We start from the raw sequence: 20,896 nt of genomic DNA, 5'->3' as shown, positions 1-20,896 counted from the left end.
GAATGAGTTGTAGTATTTTTGATTAGTGTGTTTGTATCTTCAGTTTAATTAAAGTTTTTTGTATAGAAAATTCATTGGAAATTATTTGATTTGGTATCCCACTGCTATTGATGTTAGTAGGCATCTTTGCTAGCTCACATCCGGCCTGAAGAGTATAGCCTGCCCTCAGCCACATAACCACAGGACATGACAGAGGTTTACTTTTGGGCTTTGCCTGTTTCAACTTTATGATTGGGGTTACTGTTGGTTTAGAAGAAGAATGGGGCTGAGCAAGAGCTATTATAACTATTAATTCCTGTACTCCTGTAAATGAGTAGCTATTTGTATCATACAAACACTGGTTTCTCACTTTAATGCCCTTTATCAAGGTTCTAATATAAAATAAAGAGGATTGTGAGTATGCAGTAGACTTTTTTTATTTCAAACCCGAATATTTCTATTATCACATGACATTATTTAGCAGAATATTCAATGTAACTCACAAAATTAAAATGATTATTGATAATCAATTTTCTTTTAACATACATCTATTATAAAGTGTTAATAGTGGAAAAATATTCATGAACATCTAAGAACACGCCTTTTTTGGTAATTGAGCATTATAATTGAGCGGTATTAGTGCCGGCTTTAATAGCCCTACCGCCAAACCCCCCAGCGCTAATAGCGCGGGATCACGGGTTTGGCGGAACGGGTATTGCACATTCCCCACTGAGCCCATTCGGGAATTCCCCATTCCCCATTGGGCTCAATGGGGAATTTTCACGCTCTTACCGCCGGCGGATTTCCAGCCGGTGGTAATAGCGCGAAATTTCGGCGGATTTCCCCACAGCTCAGAGCTGGGGGGAAATCTGCCAAACTGGTGATTTGGCGGAACCTTAAATGTGGCGGTAATAGCGCTACTGCCGCATTTAAGGGTTACCACTAAACTCGTGATGAGGCCCTTAGTGCCAGTCAGGTTGGAACTATTTACTGGAGAGGCAAATGTAAGTCCTCCATTCCTATACTTGCATCCCTTGCTGCTCTTTCTAATGTTATGCAGCAAATTTTTCTAACCCCAAATTCAATCACGTAGGAAGACTCAATTGACTTGAATGTTTAAACAGTGCTTACAAAATGCAGAAGAAAGAAGGGATCGAGCCTTTTTATGCAAGACATATACTTTGGATGTAATTAATCTCTTTCTTGGTTGAATTCTGTGGTTTGTTAAATTTAAGATTGTTTATCACTGACACTAGAACATGTTTCTATTGATGTCTCCATGGGCCAAAACAGTACCAGTAATCTAATTACTAGACAATGTTAAACCTACATGGGCTGCCTATGCCTATCATTGTTTGCCAGCGATAACATGTGCACTGATAAGTAATAATACCATCTAATCCGCTCAGCAGCGGATATTATCATAAGCCCTGCCCAACATGTTAAACCTCTGTCAACTACAATGTCAACCAATCACCCCCAGGGCCCAATTGAAGGCTGTACGCTGGTCTTATTTCCGAAACCTTGCCCGCTAAGTTCCAACCAGCCAGCCAGGATTAGAACTTTGTCGAAGTTCGTCCCCCCACCCATTCCCAAGTTCCAATGTCAGGGTCTGGGAGCCCACAGGTTTCCGACCAGGCCTTCCTCCTATATAACACAGCATTCTGAAAACTCTATGAAGCCAAAAACTCCCAGTGCTTCTGGTGCATCCTGAAGGAAATAACTTCAGTGGTGAGTATCCACATTCATTGTGCCTTGGCTTTTGTTATCCTTTTCCCTCTTCCAGGAATAGGGTCTATGCATTGTGTCTTAATGTCTACATACTGGTCTCTGAAGAGATCATTAGGCTGGAAGGGCACACTACATATGTATACTAGACACATACGTATCCTACATGTGTATCTTCCCGAGACATAGTGTCTCAAGAGGCTAGCTCAGCGGCAACGTGCTCGCCTTGGAAGCAAGACGACACGGAGCAACACAGGTTTGATCCCCGGGTCTGACCTTAGAAATCTCTGGGTATTAGGTGCATTATAAATAACCTATCATATCATTAAAACATCAATACATAAAGTATGGCAAAATGTACATTACTAACTGAGCTCTGAGTTGTCTATTTAGCTGTTTCATAGAATGTACATATGGACACCTTTATTTTCCGAAACACACCCTCTCCGGACATGTGTTGGGATGGAAATGAGTACACCCCCCACCCCCACCCCTAAGTGCTTTCAGGTGAGGCGAATCCCCTACGAGATAGTGTAGTGTATAACAGGGGAGAGTACCGCATTATGAAATTTGGGGCAAAAGCAATTGTGTGCGAACAGTAGATGCATGGCATTATGAGACACATAGAAAGAAATGCCATGTTGTAGTTATGGCAAAAACACAGGCTTGTGTGACTGCACTGCACCAGCCGAGCCCCATTGAAAGGTTTCATTAGGCCTAACAACCTCACGGCAGATCAAATGCACACCACCAGTTCCCATGGAAGTCCACTTCCACCATGTTGCTTAACGGTTGCAATTGTTTAGTATTGTTGAGAGGAATGCACCCTGCAAGAGCGTGAGACAACACCAGGCTCTGTGTAGCATCCATTCATCACCACTAAGTTGCCAGCAGGCCTCTAACCCCCACACAGTCAGTCCAGAGTCACCCCACACCACCGACTCGAACACCACACCTATACATTCCTTGATAAGCAAGTGACCCTCCTGTCCTAACACAAATGAAGGACCCATAAACGATCTAAGCATGCGCAACTGTTTTTCTTCCAGCATAAAATACATCCTCTGTAACACGAGGTACAGAAAAGGATACATTAAAGATCAAACCTAGGGAGGAGACCTTAAGTGTGGGAGGTGCGGTATCAACAAAGCCCAGAATGTTTGGGTAAGCATGACTGTATTTTCCCCTCCCTTCGCCCTGGCACCAACTCCCCAAGCTGGCCAGGTGCATGCCACAGTGATATAGTAAGTAGGATTAGCATGTTTAGTTTAGAAGCAACATTGTACTTTATGAGTGCCTCGACCTTCACCACAAACATGAGCCCTGCTGACCCATATGGATCCAGATCGACGGAAAAGAACCAAATAATTGTAGCCTGGCATCCCCTATGGAGCAGGCCTGTGTGTAGGGTCCCACCAATCAGTGGCACCAGTTTGTACTGAATGTGATGACGCTGTTTAGCCTTTTAGGCTTCTGCTTGTACTGGAAGAACCAGAGCGCTCTCGAGCAGCAGAGTAATTTGCTGATATTTTGTATTCTGTACAATTAAAGCCTTGTTATCCATGCAAGCTACCTCTTGGCCTCTTTCCCTAGAGGGTTGTATTCACTCTGTAGTGCGCATTAAGAGGCGACTTGCCTTCATTTTGCTGCCTTTGAAATGCTGGTACCGATAAACTTGCTCTATTTGAGAAAACTGTTTGGTTCCATTATTCATACATATAGCATGTGCACACTATTTCTAAATGTTTCCAAAAAAACACTGATTATTGATGTGCATGAATTATGGTTTGGCAGGAAATATAGTAAACAATTGGATTTCTCTTAATATGTGACTTTTTTCATAGGCATTACTGGCACAAACTACAGCCCAAAATGGCTACCTTGTACATTTCGGAAAAGCTTTAGACAGCATTGGCCTTTGTTTACATGCATTTCTCAGGGGAGTTTCAACCAATTTCACGTCAAGTCTCTTAAATTAGACTCTATCTGGCAGAGAACGAAAGCAGGGGCAATGTAGACTCAATGAATGTTCTTGTGAGGCGGCTTGCCCCTTCATAGCTCCTCACAGCCTGTGCACCATGAACTAACCTATCTGTTGAGACATTTATGAAGTAGTTGACAATGACAAGTGCCAACAACCAATCCAGACCCCTACTCTGTAAACAATGTTCAATGTAGTCCCCCTTCTCCCCACCACAATCCAAACAATGCCACCGTTGTTCTTGTCTGCTCCGTGCAGCACTATATTGCTTTCCAAAGTTCGCTTTGTAGCTCACTGATAACAGAAAAAAACAAATAAATAAATACATGCAATATGCATAATTATACAAATGTTTCAGGATAAATAAGAGCTCTTGATGTACCCGTTGAAAGTGGAAGTTACTGTTTTAGATTTCTCTACATTGTCTGGATATATTTACATGCTCATGGAGCTGCTGACCTTTTAATGAAGGTTATCTTCAATATAGTGTCATCTTGCACAGTGAAAAAGGAAGCCACTTAAACAATACCTTTACGTTTGTAGAACACTAGCAGTAATACATGGACATTAATTGGGAGTTACCCATGTCAACCAACTTGCTACGACTGCTGCGCCCTCGCAACCGCTCGATTAGAGGTCAAATGAGCAGCGTTGAGGGGTGTGGAGTGAAACATTTCTTTTGGTTTCACCAAAAATCAAAAAGACTGATTTGGAAAGTCTGCTCTTAGACCGCTCAGACATGTCTATTAAAATCAAAATGTCATGCACCCGCTGCACACAGGGTCACGCAGGAGCCCAAAGGCACTGCGGTAAAAGAAAATGGAAGCTAGAAGTGTTTTAGGTAACTGCGTATGTGTGTGTGCGTCTCTGGGGGGGTTGGCATAGGAATGTCTATGGCGGTTTAAAGGATGAGGGTGGGCGGGAGATTGGTTTCCAGGGAGATCACGGGGTAAACTCCCACACCCTGGAGTGTGAGATTTTGGAATATTTTAGGCCGCACCAAATTGGCTGAAATAAATTGCTCTTTTTTTGCGTGCAGCCTTTAATATTTGAAAATATTGCATAGAACCGCTGAAAGTGGCCAACAAGCATGTCAATTTAAGAGCCATGCCCAACTTCTTCAGTTGCCACCCCTGTGTTCCTCTCCTAAGCCAAACACAGCCTCCTATTGACTGCTGAATTTGTTAGAGAAGGGCATGCGCGGGAGAAATTCTCTTACTGCGTCAACAGAAAGTTGACATCATGGTTTGAACAGGAACAGGACTCAGAGAACTACAAGCAGAGGAGCAGCAACAGTAAAACTTGTAAACTAAAGGCCAAACATTGCCAGATCATGCACTCCACGATGAATCTTATGCTCAACCACCTATGCCTCCACCTGCTAATATGTTGAGGACATAGTACAAAGAGGAGGATATGAGCTCTCTCTCTCTCCCTATCTCCCTCTTTACTTCTTTTCCTCGCTCTGTTGCTCTCTCACTTTCTGTCTGGCTGAGTTAGCATGCGACTTGTAGCCTGCCCGCAAAGGTTCTCTGCTAACCTGCCATCCCCCCAGCTCTCAATATACAGAACTAAGGTGAGTTCTTGAGAGACCAGTGCTTGCGGTTTGCAGGGCAGCACTTGATGGAGCAGCATAGAGCCACTGGTAGCCAGTAACGGCACTTGCTATGCTGTCTAATTGAATATAGCATTACAAAAGTGAATACAACATACAATGAACCTGGACCTTACACTGGATGACTATACCTGAATATTTAAAGCGGCACTGGTATTAGATGAAATCATATGGACATGTGTGGACGTACCTATTCCTGGGAGTTTGCTCATAGATTATGATTAGTCTAACTTGCTTGTGAGGGCATAACTTGCGTACAATGTCATTTACTAGCCATATGAGGCTGTACTGGCATGCAGGGAAGTTGCTCCTGGCCTCTGCTGGCTCTGTTAGGTGTTATCTGAACAGCCAGATGGTGCCCTTGTATTTCCAAGCAGGCCCACAGTTAAAAAAATGTTGCCAACCAAATTATATGTATTCAGTGAAAATCCTTTAGTTATGAGAGGGCTACAGTGATCACATTTATTGGAACAAACACCTTAATACTCAGCTGGTCTAGTAAGTGAAAGCCATCTTAACTCAGTGCCCTCCTCTCTTGTTAATAAACCCATTATGTAATTTAATGTTCCATGGTATATCCCTTCTTTGATATCATGCCTGTGTTCGTGGTCCTTGCAACAGAGCTGTTGGGTTTCAATCTGATCACCTAAACTCTCTCTTTTCTAAAGTGTATTCACTGAATTTAAAGGCTTTTGTTATACTGCAGTTTATCTGGGGGCCACTACCTGTGTCCTTCAACATGGCAAGCGTACATGTTGCACCAATGATTTTAAAAGAGGGAAGGCCTTGGAAAGGACTTTTGGCCCAGGCCTACCGGTTGAGGCCTGTGACCCTCAAGTGACCTCATAAACCACAGCCCTTCGGCCATTTACAGTGGCCCACCAGCCATGGCCTCGGGGTCCACTGGCCACAGCTGTGCCCATTTTATTCCACTGCCCATGGATGTTTCAATTGTACATTTTTCACCTAATATTGCCAAAGACCAATTTTGCCCTGCCTAATAAGTGTAATCAGTGCAGCTTTAAAAGACTGACCTATGAATTGTTTGTAACCCCTCTTTCTATTCCTATGATAATTTCCCAATAATCATTCCAGAGTATTCCAATTCCCACAATAATGTAACGACTGCCGATTCCGTTGTTAACGGGAAACTGCTTGAAAATTCTAAAGTCTTCCACATTCTCATTGACCCACACCGTGTATCCATCTCCTCTTTCTTTGGTCCTCCCTCTCTCCTCCATTGTGTTTAGCTCCCTGACCCTCACCCATTACTTAACGTATTAATTTATTAGTTGTATAGCGCCAAACAAGCAAGCTCGGGGGTGCTGATGGGTCCTCCTCTTCCACTCTTTTGGTTTGTGTGACACATCTTTTCTGAGTGCATTGTGCAACATACCCACGGTAATCTCCTGAGTTTCCCATTGGATTCCCCTGATAAGACGAAAATGCTCCACCCCAAACAAGCTCCCCAGCTCCCCCCCACTTTACATGTTGTCTTCTCCCCCCCCACACCTCTATGCTGATATGAATACACCCTTTTTCCTGTTCCAAATCGCATTTGAACAATTATCCTTTACGGCTTTTCTCAGTATTGCCTCGTGAAATACTCACATCTAGACAAAAAATATATGAATACTTTTAATTTCTGAAAATCCTCTCAGCTGCTCTGCTGCAATGCCACATGGGAGATATATACATGTTTTTGGGAAGCAGGGGGCACCACTTTCTCCTTTGAATATTTTTAAAAATGCTGGACAATTTACCACAAACCAGCAGATCGCGCATGCGGGGCTTTGTGCTCAAGTTGTTCCATACTTGGTCCAGATCGTTCCAGAAGTGTTCACGCTGTGAATGTTCAATTGATGCACTTTTTCTACATGTGAAAATGAAAAGGAGTAGGTTGACCATTGTGTGTGTTTTTAAATAACTTGTTTCACCTTTAAACTAATTTTTCCCAAATTGTTCAGTTTTGGGGCCTCCCAGGCAAAAGTATTATGAGGAAAATGCCATCCAAGCTCATTTAGCCAGTCAAACGTTGTTAGCAATAGAATTTTGAGGTATCTAAATATATATATATATATATATATATATATATATATATATATATATATATATATATATATATATATATTTAGTGTCAAGTCATTTGATGTCAATAGGGTGAAAACGTGCTTGATGTCACTTGTGATGTTATTGGGCATGTGATGTCACTTCCTCCACCTGTGGCATTTCACAGATCTGACATCTCTGCATAAACTTTAAATATTGACAGCGAACTTGTTGACTAAGGACCAACGCCTTTTTGCCCCCATAAATGGACTTAGAAGCAAAGCAGTTTCAAGATTAACATTGATGTGGAGTCCTGGCCACATCAGATTTCTCTTGTTGTCGCGCTGCTGCCACCGGCAACTGCATCATGTCAAAGACTGCCACAGCACGTTGACCTACACAGTTATCATGCGCTGCTTCTACACGTCTTGTGTCCTTATATCCTGCAGAGGGTGTTCTATAACAGAATGTATGGTATTGTTGTGTTCATCACCACTGCAGACCAGGGCTCCCATTCTAAGCTATGGATGAGGGTGGCATTCTGCTATGTGTCAATCATAAAATCGAGTTGCTAAAGAATGTGAAATTGATTTAACCGTAGGCATTAAATCAGCCATATTTAGGTCTCTTCGCGTTCTTTGGAGAATTGATATTGGCCAAAATGGGTTCACCTCTGGAGCATGTTTCGTCATTCGGTTGCAGGCCCACTGCCTTTGCTGTGCCGTGGGCATACCAAGGAGAGCTGTTCGGCTCCCACAGTCATTAATCGCACTGTCTGGAGCGAATGTGTTGATGGATGCGCATTGCAAAAGTCCAGACTAGCAGTGCACACACGGATGCACGCTTCCGCTGAGGCAATGCACTGAAGTGCGCCGGAAACACTATGGCATTGCTGGACCATTGCATAGGGTGCACACCGAGGAGGGGTTAAAATTGGCACCATGAGCAGTATGGCGCAGATATATCGGGGGTGAATTGGGCTTGTCTAAGGGTGGGTCCGCTAGCCCACTGCAGCATAAGGCCGCAGGAGTAACGGAGAACTCGGGGATTGTGGCGGTCAATGTTAAGTTGGTGCGCTGAATAGGGCGGCCAACCCCAACATGCTGAGTTATGAGCGCTCAAGCCAGCAACCAAATTAGCCCACAAGGGAAGAGGGGATCTTACGGTAACCGAAGGGTTATGCGGGGAATTGAGAGCACGGGCAGCGTGCGAGTTTTTGAAGCAGGACGGCGCAGAGCAACGAGGGGTGTTGGGTCCAGCAGCAACCTTGGATTCAGGGTGGTTAAAGGGGTTACTGACGGTACACATTTGTTCATGCGCAGGGGGTTTGTTCCAGAACGCATAGAGGGGGGCATTGCTATGAATGGCTGCAAAAGGTAAAGGGTTGGCGCACAGACCAAACACTGCGTCGCACTATAGAGAAGGGGCTCAGATGGCACCCAAGGGCCGACATGCAAGGGCTCTACTCGTATGCCTAGGTTTGGGCAGCGGTTCCCAACAGGAGGATACCGGCAGGCCATTGACCAGGGGTTGGAGCGCAGAGGTAGAGTGCAAGAATCCATAATCTCGTTGGCTGGGTTGGTGATTGGATTCTTATAGGAATACGAGGGGATGCGCATTCAGAGTAAGTAGGATACAGGATGGCATGTGGTTCTATTGGGTCATTTTTCTCATGCAGCGCAAACGTGCGGAAAGGGTGGTACAGGGCGTCCATCGGGCAGGGCGAGGCCAGAAGGGTGGAGCTGAAAACAGTAGGGTGCAACACCCCTCTCAGCACGTCCGGTTGGGAAAGGAGGTGAAGGAGGTTCTCAGGAGGGGGGCAATCTGGAGGGAGGACTGGGCGAGCAGGCAGGGGCTCGAACTGCTCCCTAGCCCTCGGTGTCCCGGGGTTTTGACGCAATCCTGAGAGACCGGTGGTGTGGCAAAGCATGGCCACTGGAATGGCACACGGATGGATCACAAAGGGCATTACCCTGTCGGAGAGGACAAGGCAGATGATGGGGGTCGGGAACAGCACCCCATCAGCCTGGGTCAGCTGTGGGCGGGCAGGCCGCTGGGTCCATGACGGGAGAGCTTTGGCCGGCGGAAGGAAGGGAAAGGTCCCATCTGCAGAGGAGTAAGAGGGGGAAATGGGCCGAACATGTCAAGGGAAGGGGAAACCTCCCATTTCCAAGTATCGGTTGACTATATCAAGAACAAAGCTCGGGCAACCCGTTAAGGGGTAGGGGCCAGGAGAATGGGGCCAACACGATAAGGAATATGGAAAGGTAGAGCCCTCCATTAAGGAAAGGAAGGGATAAGAGTAAGAGAAGGGGCAATGAAGGCAGGGTGGTTTTGGAAATCAAGCAAAAGGAAATCAGCTCAACCTCACCCGCCAGGAATGGCCCTCTCCTAAACAGGGGAACTCCTGCAAGGGCAGGCTGAGCCAGGTTAAATTGATTAGGAAGCTTTTGCTGGATAAAAAGTGGGGAGGAGCCTTTTTGCGGGTGCAGTAGGAGGAGCAAGGGGAAAAGATGGCAGGGGTAGGAGTGTCCCGGAACAGGCCCACCCTTGGTTAAAGCAGAGCAAGACGGAAAGGTGGCAGGGGCAGGGAAGTGTCCCGGAGCAGGCCAGCCACGGCTAAGGCGGAGAGGGGTGGCAGGGGCAGAAGTGTCCCAGAGCAGGCCCTGCCTGGTTAAAGCAGAGCGGGATGGTAAGGAGACGGGCGGCAGGGGCTGGAGTGTCCCGGAACAGGCCCACCCTGGTTAAGGTGGAGCAAGACGGAAAGATGGTAGGGGCGGAAGTGTCCCGGAGCAGGCTCGCCCTGGTTAAGGCGGAGCAAGTTGGAAAGGTGGCAGGGGCAGAGGTGTCCCAGAGTTGGCCCACCCTGGGTAAGGTGGAGCAAGAAGGAAAGGTGGCAAGGACAGAAATGTCCCGGAGCAGGCACGCCCTGGTTAAGGCGGAGCGAGTTGGAAAGGTGGCGGGGGCAGAGGTGTCCCAGAGCTGGCCCACCTTGGTAAGGTGGAGCAGGAGCAGGCCCGCCCTGGTTAAGGCGGAGCAGGTTGGAAAGGTGGCAGGGGCAGAGGTGTCCCAGAGCTGGCCCACCCTGGTTAAGGTGGAGCAAGATGGAAAGGTGGTAGGGGCAGAAGGGTCCCCGAGCAGGCATGGCCGGAAGACAGCAAAAGTTGGGGAGATGGTCTTCAGGTTGTTGCAAACGATATATCAGACACACAAAATATAAGTTAACCATGCCGTTCCCTCCTGTTGTCACTTCACAGCAGCACAAGGAAGGAGGAAACGTACCGTGTAGGTAGTGGGGCGCGCATGCATCTCAAAGGCTAAGGCGAGCTGGACTCGGCGGCGGGAGGCGCCGATGGCCGGCGAGGCAAGAGGGAGTGGCACGGGGTGCCAGGGATGCAGTTGGCGCAGCTAGAGGGGCAGCTATGGAAATTGCTGAGTAGGCGGCAGAAACCGGAGGGTTGGTAATACTCCTGGGAGGGAACGACCTGACCAGCCTGGGGAGGGGTGTCCGGCTGAGGGACATTACGAGATCATTGCAGGAAATAGCAGCACAGTTGGGCGAAACTGTAGGGTCGGAAGGGATTCCCCCGGCGCAAGGGAAGGGGGCAGAGAGCCAGGCAGTAGTTGAGAAGGGAAGAAGGAGGCTGAGGGGGGGTGTTGCAAAATTACAAGGGCAGGGGTCCCCGATCAGAATAGGCATGGCTTGAGTGATGGGGAAACACCCGAGTACTTCCTATCGGACGGTGGAAAACTTGTCCACGAACGAAACGGAGCTCTTTTTTCGGGGACATCTTTAGCAAATTACGGGAAGGGGAGTAGGAGACAGGAGGAAGGGGAGCCACAGTGGGCGAGAACCCACTCAGTGGCGTGGCGGTGTTTGGGCAACCAAGCACAAATGATAGACTCCGGACGAGCCAGAAGGAAACGGAATGGGTCTTCGCTCTTCCGGACCAGCGCCTCTTGGGGGCCTAAACGGCGGGGGCGTCTGGTAGGGACAAATAAGGCTCAGCTTCCCCCAAAAAACAAACGGCGCTCTCCCCACCCACGGACACCTGCGCGGGCAGGATTGGAACAGGTACATTGGGTCGGGGGAGTTGGGGGCCTACGGTAACAAAGAGAGGGGGAAGCAAAGGAAGTCCGGCAAGCAAACGCCACACGGGCAGAATGAAGTTCACAAATGTGTACAAATAATTCTGTTGTCATGGAAATAAAACTGCGGCCAAGGTTGCCATTTGAAATTCTGTGTCATGCCAATTTGTGGGGATAAGGAGTAGTGCATGGGGGTGCATGCGCAAAGAATAATTGGCAGTAAAGGCAAATGGACGGCTGCAGGGGTTATGGAGCTGACGACGGAAAAATCAGCTAAAAATGGAGGAGGCAGCAGGTTAACCCCTGCGGTGTCATGCCGCCAGGACCTGGAACCATCCCCTGGGGGTCAAAAGGCGAGGGGCGGAAAGGCGCCAAAGGCCTAATGGGCCAAAAGCCCGCGAAGGGCAGAACAAAAGAAATGGGCGGGGACATCAGGATTTAAGCAGGCGGGACCGGGGTGCCAGGCATCTCGCTCCTGCACTGGGACCCGGTCGCCGCCTCGCTGATGGAAGAAATTTCGTTTTCCACCCACCCACCCACGAAATACAAGCAAAAGAGCAGGAGACCTGGGGTGTTGCTGTCGCAGGACACCCAGGCCAGGATGTGACAAGTTGGCGGTGTTTGGGCAACCAAGCACAAATGATAGACTCCGGACGAGCCAGAAGGAAACGGAATGGGTCTTCGCTCTTCCGGACCAGCGCCTCTTGGGGGCCTAAACGGCGGGGGCGTCTGGTAGGGACAAATAAGGCTCAGCTTCCCCCAAAAAACAAACGGCGCTCTCCCCACCCACGGACACCTGCGCGGGCAGGATTGGAACAGGTACATTGGGTCGGGGGAGTTGGGGGCCTACGGTAACAAAGAGAGGGGGAAGCAAAGGAAGTCCGGCAAGCAAACGCCACACGGGCAGAATGAAGTTCACAAATGTGTACAAATAATTCTGTTGTCATGGAAATAAAACTGCGGCCAAGGTTGCCATTTGAAATTCTGTGTCATGCCAATTTGTGGGGATAAGGAGTAGTGCATGGGGGTGCATGCGCAAAGAATAATTGGCAGTAAAGGCAAATGGACGGCTGCAGGGGTTATGGCTGCGTGCTGCGCCTCTGCAGTCGCCATTCATCTCAAGTGGTCTGTCAAGGCGTCAGAAATGGTCCAGCCTGGACCTGCTCCTACCCACCGCCATGCCAACCGTACTGCTTCATATCTGTGTTAGTGCGGGAGCAAGAAAGGACTCCCCATTCCAGAAAGCATTCATTTTAAACTGTTATGGTCCGGCTGAGACGTAGGGAATCTATATATTTTAATATTTTTGTTGTTAAACCGAGCATGAAAATCGCGTTCAAGTGAACCTCGCCTTTGTGTTTTGCATGGTGTTGGCTAGCAAGGTGAATGGGGCAATGACAATAGGTGTGGCCCGACCTGTGCAGGCCCCTGGGCCCCTGGCAATGCGGGCTGAAATGCACCAATTACACTGATAGTGGCAACACGGCCAACGACCAACTGCCACTGCGCGTGAAGTGCGACTGAGACTCAATGGCACCCAGAACACAACGGCGTTGCCTTCTCAATAATCACTATGCTTGAAAAGACATGCCATTCGTCAACTAGGAGGGAAAGAACACACACACACATTAACAAGAACATACATGACGAAACGAAAGGGAGGTCGCCGCAACAATGTCACATATAACCCCTGACTGACATAATGCAGGATTTGAGGCGACTTCTAAGAGCAATTCTTCTCTCGCAGCCAGCCAGGCACTATTTTGGGCCGTAGCGTTAACATGCGTGTGATTGGGTGCGGGTCGCGCACCCACTCCACTCCTTAGGCCTCGTCGCCCTTCGCTCGGCCCCCTACCCACTGTGCCCTAATTAAAACCGCCTCTCCACCCAGTTGGCGTGCGTGACGTCGCGCGCACGCGGTCACCGCAGGAGCTCACTCTGCTATCTGGGCCACTTCACAACCGCTGCCATAATCAGAGGCACACCTGTGCACGTGATTTGCACTTCCGAGGGCGCCCCGCGAATTCTTGTGAGCAGTCTTCATTAAAGCAGCGGCCACCCTGAACTGCGATGAATGCAATGGAAGAAGTCCCTGCTTGGGACAGACTCCCATCTTTTCTTTTTGCAATGACACTGCCCCTCTCCCTACCAGATATGCACTATGAAAACCTTTACATCGTGGAATACTCTACAAGAGTTGGAGATAAACGATGTCCAATGCGTGGAGAAACGATGGACTTATCAGAGGGTTTAAGTGGAGGGGGTCGGAAACGGGGCCTGCACCTGGAACAATTTCCAGAGCATCAACTCGTCTGGAACACCGCCCCTAGCTTGAAACCAGCCTGGCTGCTGTGGGCGTTCGCTTGGCCGAGTGTTGTGGGACCGCACAGCGCGTGCTGTGCTATTATGGCATCACGCCACAGTAGCAGACAACGGTGGCTGCACACACCAATCAACCCCCCGCCGCGACTCAACAACCCCGCCCCCCCCCCTCCACATCGGCAGGAAATAAATCAATGGCGGAGGAGCTCTGCACACAGCAGGTGATTGGACGGTCACCGACTGGCAATTCCATTTCCAGAGGCCCGCAATCGCATTACCCAAACACGGCCGACAGCACCCCCTGGATTCCCAGACGCCGCTCGCAAACCCGGGCCGCGGCCGAGAAAAGTTTGCGCCGCCGTCCATTCCCTACCGAGAAAATTGCAGCTCAGGCAGCAAACGAGCCTTTGATTCGATTGTGTGTGGAGAGTTGTGTGTAAGCGTGTGTGCGCGTTGGTGGGGAGGGGGGGGGGGGTGGCAGTTGCTCCGAAGGAACACTGGAGGCATACACTCCAATATAACTTTAATGCTACCCACTATGTGATGAGCCCGGCTGATTCAATCGGATCTGTGGATGCTTCGAGTAAATGTGGTTACTGCAAACGGGCCGATTTAAAGAAATCGCACGGAAACCGAGGTCCCTAATTCGCAGAAGCGCTTTATAATGGCAAACCCCATTGGAAAAACGCTCTACGAACAATTTCTATATATATAAAGTCAAAAGTTAAGTAGATTTGAGAATCTTGGACCCGGCATGGAAATAATACTGTGCACGGGTTTTTGAAGCTGTGGCGAGAGGGGCCTTTGGAGGTGACACAGGAACAGACCCGCGCATCCTTTTAGCAGCCCGAAGAGGGACAGGCTGCTATTTATATGCCGTTGACAAAAGGCGAGTACAAAATAATGCATCTCTAAGCAACTTGGAAGTAATAGATGTGAATTTTTGATAATGGAGAGGCTTTCACGGGGATGAACGGCGACTATTAGAGGAAACTGCTCCATTTGTGCGGCGCCGGCGGCACAGATAATGGGTCAGTTTTTACCCGCAGGCAGCGGCTGCGTGTCACCGGCCGCACCTGCAGGTTGGCTCCCGGGGCTGCAGCGCGGGCACCACGACCAGCCTCGGGGTGCCGCTCCTGCTCCCAGCTCCTCCGGCAGCGCCCCCGCCCCCTCAGAACTTGCTGGAGGGGGACACGCGTCTGCACTTACAGCCTGCTGCATTAACAGTACATCAAATATAGATTTTATTGCAGCGGTGGCAAAACATGGACTCATAAACGCAGACTGCACCTCGACCTTCTAACTTGCTCTAGAAAATGAATGTCTACGCCTAGCAAGCCTGTGCCCGTGTGTCTGAGTCCTTCCTTCCACTCATCCATCCATGCATTTCAGACCCTTTAAGAGCCCCTCACTCTTTATGCCCTGCCTTCTTATCCCCCTATCATTCAATCTCGCCACATGCCACCCCCAACCTCTGCATAACGGCCTCTCTCCCACCTGTGCTACCTTATTCCAGACACCCATCTATGCACCCATCACCCATCCATCCCTCATCCTTCCGTCCAAAGCAGCACCCTGCACGCCTCCATGCACCTCTACACCTTTCCTCACCCATCTATCAATCTATCATTCAACCATCCATGCAGACATACACGCATTCCTACATACACACATGCCCCCATCCCTACCGTCACCCACCCCTAGCACACACGCCTCCCACCATCCAACACCCTCCCTCCATCCAGCCACCCATCCATCCGTCCGTCCATCCATCCATCTATCCATCCACCTGTTCATCCGCTCAGCTGTTCCTACATCCGCGCATATATTACTCCCCGACCTGTCTCCTGCGCTCTGCCTACTTACTCGCACCCCTCTAAGATACAACGTGCAACGCATCCTCGATCGCTTTCTGGTGGGATCGCGCCAGCTAAACCTTCCTACCCACACCCCTGTCTATGTGCCGGCTTTAAACCACACTGCCCGTCCCTGTGGGTGGCACTGACACCATGCAGGTGAGTGCGGGCACCCTGGCTCTCACTGGAGCCTTTACAGAAGCGAATCTTAGAGAAAGCACTCGTTATTTCCGCAATCTCTCGGTGTGATGCACGCACGCACATGTCACTGTAGACACCCACACTGGATGTGTACTTACATGTGTGAAAAGCTGTATGTTCGGCCAACGTGTTCCAAACAAACGCACACGCTCAACATGCCAACGAAAGTTCGAACACATGCCATGTTCATCCAATTGCAGGAAACGCAACTGACACGCAATTTTGCAAAAGAGGGCACACCCGCGTGCTGCTTAAAAACACAGCATTTCCAGATGACAGCGGGAAAGTACACGACAAACACGCATGACACCGACTTCTCATCGTGCATGCAGCATGCACTATGAACATATACTGCAGGTGTTGTTCAAAATCACGTTTGATGTCTCCCCACTCGCTTTTTTTAACGCTAGAAAAGTTGTCCCCTGGATAGGAAGATGCATCCGTATTTGATGGGAGTGTGTCCTTTCCAGTAGCAAATGTAGCCCAAAAACACAGACACAGCGGCGCTTACCTGGTTCCTGCATCCAGGCGCGGACGTTGCGGCACCGGTGCCAGGCGAGGCTGCACCGCCGATATCCGCCACTCTTCCCCGATTTCGCCGTTTGTTTTCGCCTCTTTTTTTTCCCCGAATGCTGATTCTACTTGAGTCTAACACAGTCTTCCTCTCCCTGCATCACTTTTAACACTGGGAGGCAGAGAACCGAAGCTAGGGGGAGAGCTCGCTCTCTGATTGGCTTTCATTCTGAGCTCCTGATTAATAATAATAAAAAAAAAAAGAGCCCTCCCTCGCACGGAGCCGCTGCCGCCGGAGCCGCAGCACTTTTCCCGGGAAGGTTAGAGACGAAGGGGAAAGGCAGCGGCTTTTCCAGGCAGACGGCGATTTGCAAGTGAATGCGGTGGGAGGGTCAAGGGGGGGGGGGGGGGCTTTGTGAGCGACCCGGCAATGCAATCACTGCATCTGTGATTCAAAAGTAATCACGCTCGTCTGATAGGAGGTCTCTGTTCGGGCAGAGACTGCCCACCGCCACGCGCTCGACGTGGGATGCGCCCTCCCAATGCAGGGATCAATAGCGCGGAAGCTGCGCGCATGCATTATGGATTAACAAGGTGGCAAGTTAAAGGAAATGTCAGGCTCCGGGCGAGGAATGTCAGAATGTCCAGGTCGTAGCGCTCGGAAGCATGTCGGGGCGTGCTTCCCTGGAAGTGGAGCAGGATCAAATGCCCGTGACTTCCCTTTAGCAGAGTGGGCAGGTGCGATCTTTTGCAGAATGTGACTCCACGGAAATACCATACGTACTCTTGTATGTCCTCTGCGAAAAAAGCACGGATTGAGCTCGCCTGAAACTCAGATCTTATGAGAAAACATGCATCATGCATAGTGACCAGCATGCAGGATATTTAACGCAGCACTTTTATAGCAAGGACGATGGGAAGCTAAAATCCGGGCTGGATTCACGACAAGGCTTGAAACCATGGAGATCACCGGGCAGGCTATGACTACAAAAAGAAAATGTGGGCTATCCAAATGCAGCATCACCAAGCGGGGAAAGTCATCGCCTTCCACCAAACTAAAACAAGCAGGGGACACACACATACTCAAGACACTATGTTACAGTCCAAAGGTCGCTACTGCAGGGTAAGGCCCAAAAATCAGTATTATAAAAATAATCCACCGAGCCAATAAAAGTGCACGAGAGCAGGAACAAGCAATTACATGCAACCACAGCTGTGAATAATTCACTAATTAAGCAACATTACGTCATTAAATGGTGGCTTACATAATGAGAAGTGGAGTGGAGTCTTAATGTTTTGCGGTGCATGTACATTTGCATTCGCTGATTGGACAGTCTTGGTTTCTCTATAGGTGATTCTAGACAATACCCGGCTTCTTTGCCCTATCCAATCCCTCGTGACCATTCCAATGTCTACCTCTTGACAATGATCTCATGATGGGGTCATCTTGTTTCTCACAGTTTTGATTCGACAGCAGACAGGTTAAAATGTTTCACATACAACTTGATTGCTGATTGGCTATGTCCCATCGGGTCTCCTGTGGACGGTTGCGTCCATCATAATTTGCCAATACAATTGTGAGTTGTTTCAATGTGTGGCAACAAAAAAGAATACTTCACATCCTTTCTCATGGGGCCAAAAAGGTTGGCACCAAGTTACGGTTCTCAGCCTTGTTGCTGTTCAACTGACAATTAAGGGGGTGGTCCACTCAGAAATGCTATGCTTTAGAAATGATTGCCCATGTTAAAATATATATTTAAAGATTATTTTTACAAAAGTTCAAATGGAAAATATTCAGGAAATGAGCTTCAAAGTCGTGATTTTCAATGACTAAGGGGCATCCATTTTCTAAACTGAAGCAGTTTTGGGTGTTGACGTTAAACGCCCCTGAGCCCACACAATGCACACTAGTATGCTGCATCAGCCAGACTCCCCCTAACAGCTTCGCCCTCGCCAATAACCCAACCAAAACTCCCATGCCCCAGAGGCCCCCGAGAAAAAGCCTGTCCTCTACATCACAACAGTGTTGACTGCCTCCAACCATGTGCCCAAACTCCAAAGGAGTGATCCCGCTCTCCGACCCTGCTGAATCGACCCTCCAATCCACTCCACTCCTAGCCTCGAGCACTCCTAGCTTCACATCTCTTAACTCTAACTCTCCAGCTTGTGGGGGGAAATATAGCCCCCGAATGCCAGAAATAAAGAGACCAGAGAGATTTGTAAATGCCCATAGAAGTATAAGACCAGCACAGAAATGGTGATATCAGACATGAGGCATATTGAACCAAAGACAGGCCTAAAATCTAAAGGAAAGAAAGTGGGTTTGAATTAAAAGTGTTAAGATATGTGCAATGCATTTCAGCACGGAAAAGAAAGACGTGGCTGATAATGCCATTTTACTCAGTCCACGGAGAGCTGCACTTTTACTTGAAGAGACAGCAGTGCGTACATTATCTTCAGATGTAATAACAGACAGTGCTCTAGTAATCAAATTTGAAATCAAGCTCATTGCATTTACAAGAAATAAAAGAATTTCATTTTTGTTTTTACCTCATCCAAATGACAGTATGCTAAGCATAGTGCTCACGAGACTTTCAAAGTTTGAACATTGTTTTCTCATATAACTGCCCTATACATATGGACAATCCAGAAGTGACATTGTCTGATATCTGCAAAGCAGATCAGTAACTTTCGTGTTTTTTTGTTTTACTAAATTTCATAACACACAGTTCAATAGACAATTAAATAGGTGGAGCAGTCACAATGAATAACAAGCTCACAAAATTTATATAGACAACAAACATGATATTTATTGTACAATATCTCTGGGCCCAACGCGTTTCGAGTATAAACTCTTCTTCAGGGGCAAAACATATTTCACAATTCATAATTCAATTTCTAGAAACAAGTAGAGAAGGGTACAAATTAGTATTTTGCATATAATTCAATTATCCATGCAAACTTTCAAAACATTAAATCATAGATGTAGGTTGAAACATTGTCAAGAGATGTCTGGGATAGTACCTAGTAGCTCGGTTTAGTATAAGTCCAGTCAGATAAGTAGTATCTCTAACCAACACGAAAAGGATATATAATTTGTGGGAAAATGACAAGCTACTCTATTTTCAAAAAAACAAAAAAACAAAAAATAAAAAAATATATACAATTATGGCATAATCCATGCATATAGGTAGTGTGCCACTTACCAACTATGGATTAGGCATAGTTGCAAAAACATATACGATGTCCATGGATAGCGGGTGCTTTAGAGAGGTAGCGTGTGTATCCACACTAAGTGAGAAATGTGAAAAGTCAATAGTATACTTAAGATGCAAGTACAGGTAAAAGTAACGGTAACAGAGTTTCATCAACACTTACATTAGTTTCCCAAAAGGATTCTGGCTAGCGGTACGTGGACTGAGTCAAAAGGTACAAGCAGTTCGCGCTAGTACATAGATCTGTGTAGAAGTAAAGGAAAAAGTAGGAGGAGGTAAATAATAGTAAAAAAGTTCCAGGTCTCGAGAGTGTCAGTGGATACATAGATCACTTACTAGATACAGTGTGAATCCTTCAGCGAGTAAATCATGGCGAACTTCCTCCCGAACAAAGAGGATGTTGTTCGTTCATGATTCTGCTCTTATGTACTGAAAGAACTGCTGACGTATGAATGAGCATGCATGGTAGCAGAGCGATCGCTACGCATGCGTTTGCAACAAGTTGCAGGTAATTGGTGCACGTCATGTGTCTGACGACAGGTAGAACCCCACTTCAGAACAACATGAAAACAAAGAAAAGCGCGCATGCGCGAGGCTAGTGAGCGGCTAAAACTGCCTGAAAGTGGCTGTCTATTTTGTAGTCGGCAAGTAAGTGGCCATGAGCCATGAGGAGTAATGAAAATTTAGAAAAGAAGAACGCGGACCAGACAAAGTACCTCATTCAGTACATTGATATAGTTCAACACGAATGTAATGAACCGTATCATTCGTGTTGAACTATATCAATGTACTGAATGAGGTACTGACTAACAGAGGACGGTCTGACTTATCCATCTTATCTTTCAAAAACCACTTCGTCTGGTCCGCGTTCTACTTTTCTAAATTTTTATTACTCCTCATGGCCACTTACTTGCCCACTACAAAATAGACAGCCACTTTCAGGCAGTTTTTGTCATGATCTCTGCTTCCAAAAGATCAGGACTTGCCCGACTCCCTTGGAAGCAGACCCATAGCCCCGGTTCCGAGTGCCAGCCAGTCCCAATTGGGACCTTTTGGACCCTGTCCTGGCGCCAGTGGCACCAGGCTCATAAAGATGCCCAGTCCCAGCGCTGGAAGCGCCGGGCTCATAATGCTTGGGTGGACTTACCTGCAGCAGACCATGCTGCTTACTTACCTGCCAGTTGAACCCCTGATCCTCTTCTGTTTGGGACTACTTTTCCTGTTGGGTGGGGCAGGAGCCACTCCCTAGGTTCAGAAAACTGGAACTCTTCTGGAAAGCAGGAACTCTTTTCTTACCTAGGCGTGGCTGTGGAAGGAGACACCTAAGCACTACAGGAGGCTATTTAAA

At 48.0% G+C, this 20,896-nt stretch overlaps 1 protein-coding gene across 3 annotated transcripts in view; it reads right to left on the bottom strand.

Moving 5' to 3' along the window:
• Positions 1-16,719, bottom strand: part of LOC138481515 (cadherin-10-like) — a 1,315,401-nt gene extending 1,298,682 nt beyond the window's left edge. For all 3 annotated transcript variants that reach the window (XM_069613702.1, XM_069613701.1, XM_069613700.1), the window contains exon 1: positions 16,332-16,719. The gene's annotated coding sequence lies outside the window, so the exon portion shown is untranslated. The remainder of the gene's footprint in view (positions 1-16,331) is intronic.
• Between the last annotated feature and the right edge of the window lie 4,177 nt (positions 16,720-20,896).

This window comes from Ambystoma mexicanum, chromosome 5p (assembly GCF_040938575.1).
Source record: "Ambystoma mexicanum isolate Mex_15411 chromosome 5p, UKY_AmexF1_1, whole genome shotgun sequence".
Classification (NCBI taxonomy): Eukaryota; Metazoa; Chordata; class Amphibia; order Caudata; family Ambystomatidae; genus Ambystoma; species Ambystoma mexicanum.
Note: the sequence above shows the minus strand (reverse complement) of the source record. Positions and strands in the feature narration are given on the sequence as shown.